Source organism: Oncorhynchus kisutch, linkage group LG19, assembly GCF_002021735.2.
Source record: "Oncorhynchus kisutch isolate 150728-3 linkage group LG19, Okis_V2, whole genome shotgun sequence".
Lineage (NCBI taxonomy): Eukaryota > Metazoa > Chordata > Actinopteri > Salmoniformes > Salmonidae > Oncorhynchus > Oncorhynchus kisutch.
In genome coordinates this window covers 47,282,213-47,295,727 of record NC_034192.2, presented here as the reverse complement: position 1 = coordinate 47,295,727, position 13,515 = coordinate 47,282,213, and the positions used below count along the sequence as shown (strand labels likewise).

The window sequence follows — 13,515 nt, the reverse complement described above, 5'->3', positions numbered from 1 at the left end:
AGTGACTTCATCCCACCTCTGCCAGATAGGCTACCTTGCAATTGAGGCAACGCCTTCATATAAGGATTGGGCTAGTTAGTTTAATGTTTATTTTCCAAGTCTGTTGTCTCTAGAGATAACACTGAGTGGCCAAATTCAATATCTTTGAATGAATGAATTATATTTTATATCTAGGACATTACCTCTTAGATTGAATGGTCATGACAGATCTAGTCTAATAATTTTTCAAATAGGAAAATAAACCATAGAGACAAAATTTATGATCAATGCCACCTTTCAGCATGAAGGGGGTGGCAGGTAGCCTAGTGGTTAGAGCGTTGGGTCAGTAACTGAAAGGTTGCTGTATCGAATTATTGCGCTGACAAGGTAAAAATCTGTTGTTCTTCCCCTGAACAAGGTAGATAACCCACTATTCCCTTGGTAGGCTGTCATTGTAAATAATAATTTATTCTTAACTAATTTACCAGGTTATGTAAAGTTTATATAAAAAATTTAAAGCATGGATTTTCTCTCCAAGTGGTTCTCCGACAGAGGTCGTTATTACGCCTTCGACAGCAACAAGCACGTGTTGTTGTCCTCCGGGTTCCCATAAATCAATTTTGTAGTTTATTTTGGCACTGACTTTAACCCAGCAGTAAAATCTCGCGTAATTTGGTCAGCTGACACACTGCCACTGGACAGGGCCGTTGCCAGTGAGTCGCTTGCATCAAAGATTGTGAACATTGTGCGGCTTGGATCGTGCTATACCTCTGTGGCGTGCAAAGCTATTAGCTAGTAACAGAGGACATACGAAAGATCCGGAAAAGGGGTGTCGTCTGAAAGCTGGAAACTGAAAGAAACAACTGAAGTAAGGAACAGATATATCGTTATCACTATTCCGCTCTTATAGCATTAGCTAGTTAACTTCCGCGTGTGTAGTTAGCTAACGCTAGCTAACATAGCTAAGTCACAACCACAGCCAACTAACGTTAGCTAGTTAACTAAGTTAATAACTCGAGGAAAGTGTATTTGTTTGGTAGTTAACTGGAAGGCACAGCCCATGCAATATTTCTTGAAGTTCGTATCATTTGGGTTTTCCGGTTAGCTAGTTATCTAACGTTACCTCACAGATAGTAATAAGGCCGGTTATTTATACAACTCCTTTGGTTACCTAGCTACGTAGCTAGCTAACGTTAGCACGAAGACCGTGGCAAACGTTTTGAAACGGAAACCGTTTACTCCAAACGTAAAACGAATTCAGGTAGACCCCTCCCCGTTTAAGTCTGTTTGCTTCCGTCTGGTCCTGTTTTGTTCCTAGTGAATACGTCGTCACAAATCTGGGACCAGCGCCCATAGCGATCATATAGCTAATTCTATACCAGCGTCCTTGCTAACGATTAGTGCCGTTGCTAACTAGTATAGTTGGTCCCTCTGGCATAGAAATATATATCCACCCTGCTGGTCCCAGAGCCATGCATTTATAGAATTGGGCAATGCTATTTCTGCAATTAAAATGCATTTACATCCATCTAAGGCATCCATGTTAGCTCCCCATTAACATTACATGGGGAATACTTGAACAATGCGAAGTAACAGAATGTCTAGATTTATAACAATATTAAACATTCTGAAAGTTGGCGCTGGCTGATCCCATTGTTGAAATAGGTCTGGGATATTAGAATCCCGTTGTCTTAACCTTTGTCATCTTCAACCTAGGTGTATATGCTAGTTGGATCCTGTTGGCTAGCAAAGTACCCATATGACAGAAAAGTGTTGACAGTGAGGCTTGGTACGGGCTAGTAACGTTACTCCGTACCATACTATTGGTTTATGGCTTAGGCTAATGTTACCTCCTGCTGGGATAGCATTTGGTTCTTGAGCTAGCTTTGACTGTTTAAATATTTACCAGCTAGCTACCTAAAGCAAAACGACGTGGCTAAGTTAGCTAGCTACGACATTTAAAAAAAAAACTCATTATCTACTATACCTAGTGTGTGTGAGAGACTGAGAAAGAGACAGAGAGACTGTACCAGGACCACTAACATACAAACTTGTTATTCATATGGAGGATAGTTTTTTTTGTAACCTAGCAACACAAGAACAGCCCCTTACTCACAGCCATCGAGGCGGCTAAGAGGAACCACTTTCTGAACAGATTAGTAACTGTGGTCTTTTAATGATTCACGTAAGCCCACGGTGCATCAGAGGTAACGATGATGATCTCTGTGCTCATGAATGTGGGTGTAATACTGTTTTACCACTCACAGGCCTGATGTTATGTTTCAGGTTTTAAGTTTTAATGTCACATGCACAAGTACAATTCTTTCTGGCTAGCTCTAAACCCAACAATGCAGTAATCAATATCAATGTTGCACTAAAAATAACACAAGGTAGAAACAAACACAAGAAATATAAATAAAAGGAACATGAAGTATGTAAGCTATGTACAGGGCCAGTTCTAATACCATATTTACATTGCACAGGGTTACTGGACTGCTAGACCTTGATATGTATAGGGGTAAGGTATCTAGGTATTTTATTAGGATGCCTATTAGCTGTTGCAAAAGCAGCAGCTACTCTTTCTGGGGTCCATATGGGGCGGCAGGGTAGCCTAGTGGTTAGAGCGTTGGACTAGTAACCGGAAGGTTGCAAGTTCAAACCCCCCCTGAACAGGCAATTAACCCACTGTTCCTAGGCCGTCATTGAAAATAAGAATTTGTTCTTAACTGACCTTCCTAGTTAAATAAAGGTCAAAAATATATATATATATCTCAACATGGACTGTTCAGAGAAGACTGTGTGAATCAGTCCTTCATGGTCGAATTGCTGCAAAGAAACCACTACCAGAAGAAGAGAAGAAGAAGAGACTTGCTTGGGCCAAGCAATGGACATTAGACCGGTGGAAATCTGTCCTTTGGTCTGGAGTCTAAATTCAAGATTTTTTAGAGTAGATGAACGGATCATCTCCGCATGTGTGCTTTGCTTGCCTGGTTAAATAAAGGTTAAAAAAAAAATGTAATGGATGTAAAACGGCTAGCTTAGTTAGCGGTGCGCGCTAAATAGCGTTTCAATCGGTGACGTCACTTGCTCTGAGACCTTGAAGTAGTGGTTCCCCTTGCTCTGCAAGGGCAGCAGCTTTTGTGGAGTGATGGGTAACGATGCTTCGTAGGTGACTGTTGTTGATGTGTGCAGAGGGTCCCTGGTTCGCGCCCGGGTTTGGGCGAGGGGACAGTAAAGTTATACTGTTACACATACAAGACATGAAACATGACCTAATACAGAACCTTAATAGATAAGTACAGCTCAAGGACAGAACTACATCAATTTAAAAATAGCATACGTAGCCTACATATCAATACATACACACAAACTATCTAGGTCAAATAGAGGAGAGGTGCTGTGAGGTGTTGCTTTCTGTTTTTTTTAAACCAGGTTTGCAGTTCATTTGAGCGATGGGAGTTCCATGCAATAATGTCTCTGTAATATTGTACGCTCTCTTGAATTTGTTCTAGATTTGGGGACTGTGCAAAGACCCCTGGTGGCATGTCTGGTGGGGAAAGTGTGTGTTAGAGCTGTGTGTAAGCTGACTATGCAAACAATTTAGAATTTTGAACACATTGTTTCTTATTAAAATAATTGATGCAGTCACTCTCCTCAACTCTTAGCCAAGAGAGACTGGCATGCATAGTATTTATATTAGCCCCCTGATTACAATGTATGAGAAAGGTGTGCTGCTCTGTTCTGGCCCAGCTGCAGCATAACTAAGTCTTTCCTTGCAGCACTCGACAACACAACTGGACAATAATCAAGATAGACAAAACTAGAGCTTGCGGGACTTGCTTTTTGGTATGCGCTGTTATAAAAGCAGAGCACCTCTTTATTACGAACAGACCTCCCCATCTTTATAACCATCAAATCTATATTTTTTGACCATGCCTGTTTACAATTTAAGGTAACACTGTAATTTAGTCTCCTCAACTTGTTCAATAGCCACACCATTATCAGATTCAGCTGAGGTCTAGAACTTAGGGAAGGATTTGTACCAAATACAATGCTTTTAGTTTTAGATGTTCAGGACCAGTTTAAGGACGAGTATTTTTGGGAGAACAGACGCATCGGTAAAAGTCTGTGAATCTCAAGGTCTTAGGGTAAAATATTAAGACAGTTTGAAAGGAAGGCTTGCCTAGACAAAAACAACAACAATGATGAAAATATTAATATTTTCATAAATACTTTAGAGGAAAATTGACAGTTATGGATATGACGTTGTGCAAAATGAGTGTTAATATATTAAAGATTTCTTGACCAAATTTCATCATGATACTGTTGTAGTAATCTGAAAATGCAGTGTACCTCATAAGCCAAGAAATCACCATTAACTTGAATTCATATTGCATAGGCTATGTACTCGTGGGTCCTGTGTTAAACAACGAAAAATGCGCAAATGTGCTAAAATGCTTTACATTTCTTTGTCATACCTCAATAAAAAGTAAAAAATATTAGCATTTTCATAACACTAGAGGAGAATTTTGATGTGACATTCTGAGAATATGAATGTGACAGGGTCCCAAAAGAGACTGAAATGATGACACTGCACTCGGTGATGACAAATGTACACAGTTTAAGTTATTTTTATTTATTTTGTATTTATTTTTTGAATTTTACCCCCTTTTCTACCAATTACCCCTTTTTCTATCCAATTGTTTTTTTAATAGCTACTATCTTGTCTCATCGCTACATCTCCCGTACGGGCTTCAGTTCTGCCCACACATGACTTTCAACCTTCGTCTCCACTGGAGTCGCTGGTGCGCGATGAGACAAGGATTTCCATACCGGCCAAACCCTCCCTGCCCCACGGACCTCCCGGTCGCGGCCGGTTACGACAGAGCCTGGGCGCAAACCCAGAGTCTCTGGTGGCACAGCTGGCGCTGCAGTACAGCGCCCTTAACCACTGCGCCACCTGGGAGGCCCCTCAGTTTAAGTTATTTAATTCTACATCATGAATGACATATGCTTGTTACCATTTCTCATTATGTTCCATATACATCCCCCCCCAACCTTTATTTAATCAGAAAGGCTAGTTGAGAACAAGTTCTCATTTACAACTGCAACCTGGCCAAGATAAAGCAAAGCTGTTCGACACATACAACAACACAGAGTTACACATGGAATAAACAAACATAGTCAATAATACAGTAGAAAATGTGTATATATACAGTGTGCAAATGAGGTAGGATAAGGGAGGAAAAGGCAATAAATAGGCCATGGTGGTGAAGTAATTACAATATAGCAATTAAACACTGGAATAGTAGATGTGCAGAAGATGAATGTGCAAGTAGAGATACTGGGATGCAAAGGAGCAAGATAAATAAGTAAATACAGTATGGGCATGAGGTAGTTGGGCTTTTTACAGATGGGCTATGTGCAGTGATCTGTGAGCTGCTCTGGATATATGAGTCTCCAGCTTCAGTGATTTTTGCAGTTCGTTCCAGTCCATGGCAGCAGAGAACTAGAAGGAAAGGTGGCCAAAGTTGGTGTTTGCTTTGGGCATGACCAGTGAAATATACCTGCTCGATTGTGTGGTACGAGATAAGGCGGGGCTTTACCTAGCAGAGACTTGTGGATGACCTGGAGCCAGTGGGTTTGGTGACGTTGAAGTCGGAAGTTTACATACACCTTAGCCAAATACATTTAAACTCCAGTTTCTCACAATTCCTGACATTTTATTCCTAGTAAAAAAAATCCCTGTCTTAGGTCCGTTAGGATTACCACTTTATTTTAATAATGTGAAATGTCAGTGATTTATTTCAGCTTTTATTTCTTTCATCACATTCCCAGTGGGTCAGAAGTTTACATACACTCAATTAGTATTTTGTAGCATTGCCTTTTAAATGGTTTAACTTGGGTCAAACATTGAGTGGCCTTCCACAAGCTTCCCACAATAAGTTGGGTGGATTTTTGCCCATTCCTCCTGACAGAGCTGGTGTAACTGAGCCGGGTTTGTGGGCCTCCTTGCTCGCACACACCTTTTCAGTTCTGCCCACAAATTTTCTGTGTGATTTAAGGTCAGGACTTTTTGATGGCCACTCCAATAACTTGACTTTGTTGTCCGTAAGCCATTTTGCCACAACTTCAGAAGTATGTTTGGGGTCATTGTCCATTTGGAAGACCCATTTGCGACCAAGCTTTAACTTCCTGACTGATGTCTTCTTGAGATGTTACTTTAAAATATCCACATAATTGTCCTACCTCATGATGCCATCTATTTTATGTTCTGGGATTGATTTGCACCATTCACACACCAAAGTACATTCATCTCTAGGAGACAGAACGCGCCTCCTTGAGTGGTATGACGGCTGCGTGTTCCCATGGTGTTTATACTTGCGTACTATTGTTTGTACAGATGAACGTGGTACCTTCAGGTGTTTGGAAATTGCTCCCAAGGATGAACCAGACTTGTGGAGGTCTACAATTATTTTCCTGAGGTCTTGGCTGGTTTCTTTTGATTTTCCCATGATGTCAAGCAAAGAGGCACGGAGTTAACGTAGGCCTTGAAATACATCCACAGATACACCTCTAATTGATTCAAATTATGTCAATTAGCCTATCAGCAGCTTCTAAAACCATGACATGATTTTCTGGAATTTTCCAAGCTGTTTAAATGCACAGTCAACTTAGTGTATGAACCCATTGGAATTGTGATACAGTGAATTATAAGTGAAATAATATGTCTGTAAACAATTGTTGGAAATATTACTTGTCATGCACCAAGTAGATGTCCTAACTGACTTGCCAAAACTATAGTTTAAGACATTTGTGGAGTGGTTGAATATTGAGTTTTAATGACTCCTTCCTAAGTGTATGTACATTTCCGACTTCAGCTGTACCAATGAAGTACAATGAGCCTGTCCTCCGGTTTCTCCATCCAACAGCCACAACTGACAACCCCTAGCCTCTCGGGTCCTGTGTGGCTCATTTGGTAGAGCTTGGCGCTAGCATGGCTAAGGTTGTTGGTATGGTTCCCTTGGGTCCAAAAATAATACAAATGTATGCACACACTGTAAGTTGCTTTGGATAAAACCATCTGCTAAATGGCATATATACATACAGTACCAGTCAAAAGTTTGGACACACTATTCATTCAAGCATTTTTCTTTCTTTTTGTAGCTAAAACTGCATTGTAGAATAATAGTGGAGACATCAAAACGGTGAAATAACACATATTGAATCATGTAGTAACCGAACAAGTCTTAAACAAATCAAAATATATGTTTAGATTCTTCAAAGTAGCCACCCTTTGCCTTGATGAAAGCTTTGCACACTCTTGCCATTCTCTCAACCAGCTTCATGGGGTAGTCACCTGGATTGCATTTCAATTAACAGATGTACCTTGTTAGAAGTTCATTTGTGGAATTTCGTTCCTTAATGCGTTTGAGCCAATCAGTTGTGTTGTGACAAGGGTCGGGTGGTATACAGCCCTATTTGGTAAAAGACCAAGTCCATATTATGACAAGAACAGCTCAAATAAGCAAAGAGAGATGACAGTCCATTACTTTAAGACATGAAGGTCAGTCAATCCAGAACATTTCAAGAAATGTGAATTTTTCTTCAAGTGCAGTCGCAAAAACCATAAAGCGTTATGATGAAACTGGCTCTCGTGAGGACCGCCAGAGGAAAGGAAGACCGAGAGTTACCTCTGCTGCAGAGGTTAAGTCATTAGCGTTACCAGCCTCAGACATCGACAATTAACTGTTTGGGATGAGTTGGACAGCAGAGTGAAGGAAAAGCAGCCAACAAGTGCTCAGCATATGTGAGAACTCCTTCAAGACTGTTGGAAAAGCATTCCAGGTGATTACATCATGAAGCTGGTTGAGAGAATGCCAGGAGTGTGCAAAGCTGTCAAGACAAAGGTTGGCTACCTTAAATAATATAACACTTTTTGTTTACTACGTGATTCCATAGGTGTTATTTCATAGTTTTGGTGTTCTCAATATTATTCTACATTGTAGAAAATTGTAAAAATTAAGAAAAACCCTTGAATGTGTAGGTGTCAACTTTTGACTTTGACTGTATATGCACTCCACAGGAGCGGAATAAGTGAAATACTGTCAAATACATCAAACACATGGTTTTCCATGTGTTTGTTGCCATTTCATTCACTCCTTTACAGCCATTATAATGAGCCGTCCTCCCCCTCAAACATTTTTTTATACCCTACCGATGGCACAGGGTTCGCATTTTAGTCAATTTCATGTCAGATTGTAAATCACCTCAGGCTTGACAGCTGCAGTTCTCAAGTGGGCGAGTGCCTCTTATCGCCGCAGTGCAGACCACACAGATACAGACCAATATTGTCTCTGGTGGGGTACCTGTGCTTACTCAAAGTCAACAAACTCCGCATGACCGGTGAACATTTCTTTAATTATGTTTATGAATTTAAGACTGTTATTATGCGACCTGATCACATGCAGTGCTCCGGTTATCAGAACAATGCTTCATTGCAGTTCATATGAGAACGTGAGTACACCCAAAATGAATCACTCACACAGATTACGATAGCCAGCTAGCTTGTTAACATAAACACTCTTCAGAAGCAGTAGGAAGTGCTTGGACATTTTATCACAAGCGCGTTATACGCTGATGGCCTATTTGAGTTTTGCAGTGTACCGTTTCAGGCCTCTGACATCTAGCATCAACTAAGAGGTCTGGAGTCTGGACCTCTATAGTGTAAAGTCAGTCGTGCTCAATAATAGGGTTCCCCAACTGGTTTTATTTGTCCCCACAAGCTTTCTGAGCAACAAAGAAAAACACCCGGAAATCAACTCAAAGTGATTTGAGGAATCTGTTCCCAAGTGTTCTCACACATGATCGTATTCAAATGTAAGCAAGGTTTAAAATAATTGTTTTAGTCAAACATATCTGTTTGGTCTTCTTGCAGTCAATTTGCATTCCACTGAATCTAGTTGATAATCCCTGGGATAGCAGCTGTTCAGGAGCCTGTTGGTGCCTTAGTTGACGCACCGGCGCCCCTTTTCCGAGTCTTCCTTTCACACCGCCTGATATAGACGTCCTGGAAGGCAGGGAGCTCGGCACAGTTATGTTTCCTAGAGTTCAGGTGAAATGGATTTAATCACTGGATTGTGATAAGGGTCTCTGGTACTGTGTTAGACATGTCTCCGTCGTGGAGCTTAAAGTTGCTTGTAAGAAAGAAACATTGCTGCTGATTGTGCCTCATTGCTGATTGTGCCTCCATATGGAGGAGAGTTTTGTAACCTAGCAACACAAGAAAAGCTCCTTGCTCACAGGCATCAGTTCAAGGCGGTCAAGAGGACTCACTGTCTGAAAGGAAAGGAGATACTTTGTCAATTGAACAACTGAATGCATTCAACTGAAATGTGTTCCGCATTTAAACCAACCCCTCTGAACAGATGAGCAGCTGTTTACATGCAATCAAATGTGGTCTTTTAATGATTCACGTAAGCCCACGGTGCATCAGAAGTAATGATCGTTGTGGTAAGTAACTGATGCTGAGTTTAGATGGTATGCGTTAGACGGTAGACCACAAACTGGATGTCATTGTTTTCATTGAGAGCACAGCGCTAAATGCCGTTGAGACAGGCCTTCAGCAGCCACGGTAGACGGGACTTGCCGCCAGAGTTCCAATATTTAAACTTTTGCCATCTGCCGCGGCGTTATTTTCTACTGGATGTTGATTTGCACTGTTTGTTTACTGTAATCACCATAGTAACGCATACCGTTGTGCTGGCTTGCTTTTGTGTCCGTTTTCTTGCTTTCTTGACCCGCTATGAAAAGTGGTATGACGGGTTTTGCATCCCTCGTCGAAATGCAGCATAAGACATGTTTATCCATAACCTTGTAAGTCTAAAATGTTAATGTTTCAGGGGAGATTTATTGACCGCATGGGAGATATTTCTCAGTTAGGTTATTTTAAGAATATATTTTAAAGTTCTCAGACATGACCAATGTTGAATAGATGAGAATCCCTGCTTTCTAACGGTATCAGATTTATTTCTCAGCTCCCAATAGAGGCACTGGGGAGACGGGTTTACAACCAGAGTAGGCAACGCATTAGTTTATTAACGTACTCCATCAACTGCGTGTCTCCGTTTGTGATTATGCCCGTGGAAAGTTTAGGCCAATTACATTAATATATGATAGGGTTGACCCCATTTAGTCGACTGGTCGATAGGCTGTCCACCTGTCTCGGTGGACTAATCCATTACGGACCCACACCAGTATCACCAGTAGTACATTTACTGTTAATTCCCACAATTTCTAATCTAGAATGTTAGTTTGGTTACCGTAATTCCTGTTAATGGATTTAATGTTATTATTATTAAAGTAATTTACATTTCTCATTGTCGGAGTGGACACGTAGTTTGCTGAGCGCACAACCTAGGCTGCACCTGTGAGAAACAACTTTTGGTTCTGATTCATTCCATTTACGATCGATGAATTTATTAGTTTTGTTTGGAGTGCTCCTGTCGATGTTGAGTAAGGACGTGCACCTGATTATGCATAGAAGTAGGCCTAAGCTAACTGGCCTGCGCCGCAAATGTAGGCTTTTTTTATTTCACCTTTATTTAACCAGGTAGGCTAGTTGAGAACAAGTTCTCATTTACAACTGCGACCTGGCCAAGATAAAGCAAAGCAGTGTGACACAGACAACGCCACAGAGTTACACATGGAGTAAACAATAAACAAGTCAATAACACAGTAGAAAAAAAAGAGTCTATATACATTGTGTGAAAAAGGCATGAGGAGGTAGGCGAATAATTACAATTTAGCAGATTAACACAAGTGATAAATGATCAGATGGTCATGTGCAGGTAGAGATAATGGTGTGCAAAAGAGCAGAAAAGTAAATAAATAAAAACAGTATGGGGATGAGGTAGGTAAATTGGGGGGGGCGATTTACCGATAGACTATGTACAGCTGCAGCGATCGGTTAGCTGCTCAGATAGCAGATGTTTAAAGTTGGTGAGGGAGATAAGCCTCCAACTTCAGCGATTTTTGCAATTCGTTCCAGTCACAGGCAGCAGAGAACTGGAAGGAAAGGCGGCCAAATGAGGTGTTGGCTGTAGGATCAGTGAGATTCACCTGTTGGAGCGCGTGCTACTGGTGGGTGTTGCCATCGTGACCAGTGAACTGAGATAAGGCGGAGCTTTACCTAGCATGGTCTTGTAGATGACCTGGAGCCAGTGGGTCTGGCGACGAATATGTAGTGAGGACCAGCCGACTAGAGCATACAGGTCGCAGTGGTGGGTGGTATAAGGTGCTTTAGTTACAAAATGGATGGCACTGTGATAAACTGCATCCAGTTTGCTGAGTAGAGTATTGGAAGCTATTTTGTAGATGACATCGCCGAAGTCGAGGATCGGTAGGATAGTCTGTTTTACTAGGGTAAGTTTGGTGAAGTGATCTTCTTGATTTTAGATTGGAGATGTTTGATATGAGTCTGGAAGGAGAGTTTACAGTCTAGCTAGACACCTAGGTACTTATAGAGGTCCACATTCTAGGTCGGAACCATCCAGGGTGGTGATGCTAGTCGGGCGTGTGGGTGCAGGCAGCGAACGGTTGAAAAGCATGCATTTGGTTTTTACTAGCGTTTAAGAGCAGTTGGAGGCCACGGAAGGAGTGTTGTATGGCATTGAAGCTCATTTGGAGGTTAGCACAGTGTCCAAGGAAGGGCCAGAAGTATACAGAATGGTGTCGTCTGCGTAGAGGTGGATCAGCGAATCACCCACAGCAAGAGCAACATCATTGATATACACAGAGAAAAGAGTCGGCCTGAGAATTGAACCCTGTGGCACCCCCATAGACTGCCAGAGGACCGGACAACATGCCCTCCGATTTGACACACTGAACTCTGTCTGCAAAGTAGTTGGTGAACCAGGCAAGGCAGAAAAACCGAGGCTACTGAGTCTGCCGATAAGAATATGGTGATTAAATTTTCTTCACCTCAAACAGCAAGTAAAGACTTTTAGATTTGTATCATTTTAATTTATATAAAGTTTTTATGAATCATGATGATTTTGAGACTTCCATGAAAATGTGAATATGAAAATCATAACTGGCACGCAGATCGGTAGTAATGGTAAGGTAAGTTGGCACTTCAAATGAATAAGGTTGCCGACCCCTGGTGTAGCATATTATCGGCAACTTCGGGAGCGTAATGGCAGAGTCTGCGAAGGCCAGCTGGAGGTGGTGGTTCTGCAACAGGTTTTTTTCTTGTACTCTGGCTCCCTCTTGAGTGATATGTCTTAATTATTTAATGTGTGCTTAAAGCATCAGCAGACAAGCTCAGTAGCCTACATATAATAACTAGCCAGGCTACACTATGTGTTGAATTTGCTATCTAGTTAGTCTGTTGTTATTTTATAAGCTTTGCCTACCTGCTGTAATGTCGTCCTCTCCGCTGGTCCACTCGCTCTGGCACACATGCAGCTGATGAACAAACAACTTTTCCAGGATTTTCATGACCGTACGAAGCCTGTTTGCTGACCAAATATGTGCTATAACTGTGTAAATAACTCACTAATTGGCAAAGAATATCAACAATTGTGCACACGTAGTTACACACTGATCTGCTTTAAATTGCGCCTCTCGCAACCGGGGATAACCGCTCTGCCTGTCAATGCAATAGCCAAAAAAATCCTGCTGTGTAATGCTCTGCAGAAATTTGGAGAACAGCAATACGTCGCATCCAGAGGACACTGATAAGAGTAATTGTTAATATTGTTATTTTAAGAGAGAAATGTACTTGTCCTTTCGGACAACTCATTTATTCTTATTGTCCACCAATTTCCTTTTCTTGTCCTGGACAAACGTTAATGTCAAGCCCTGATTTTCTTCAAAAAGCAATATGTACTGTGTTTGAAACTTGCCCTTGGTGCACTGCTGTAGAATGAATTGACTCTGAAAACGTGCAGCACAGATAGTCTTCAAGCAATACAGTAGGTTAAAACTTTGAGGTCCTCAGTCCATTGTGTGAAAAGCCAAAGTCTCACTTTCTTTAGTCCAGGAAAATTAAAATCTACTCATCCAGCATAGAAAAATTAGCCAGTTTTAATATCAATTACCTCTATAAAAAATGGCACTAGGGGCCTCCTTAAGGATCTGACCCTTTTTTTCTTCTTTCAATTTTCACCTAAAGTGACACACAAATCTAACTGCCTGTAGCTCAGGACCTGAAGCAAGGATATTCATATTCTTGATACCATTTGAAAGGAAACACTTTGAAGTTTGTGGAAATGTGAAATTAATGTAGTAGAATATAACACATTAGATCTGGTAAAAGATGATAGAATGTTTTTTTGGTACCATCTTTGAAATGCAAGAGAGGCCATAATGCATCATTCCAGCCCAGGTGCAATTTCTTTTTTGGCCACTAGATGGCAGCAATGTATGTGAAAAGTTTTAGGCGCCGAAATGTGCCTAATTGGTTTATTAATACATTTAAGTTCATAATTGTGCACTCTCCTCAAACAATAGCATGGTATTCTTTCACTCTAA

At 41.1% G+C, this 13,515-nt stretch overlaps 1 protein-coding gene across 1 annotated transcript in view; it reads left to right on the top strand.

Moving 5' to 3' along the window:
• Positions 1 to 642: 642 nt before the first annotated feature.
• enox2 (ecto-NOX disulfide-thiol exchanger 2) overlaps positions 643 to 13,515 on the top strand; it is a 309,060-nt gene continuing 296,187 nt past the window's right edge. Inside the window, exon 1 of the mRNA XM_031798030.1 lies at positions 643 to 847. The gene's annotated coding sequence lies outside the window, so the exon portion shown is untranslated. The remainder of the gene's footprint in view (positions 848 to 13,515) is intronic.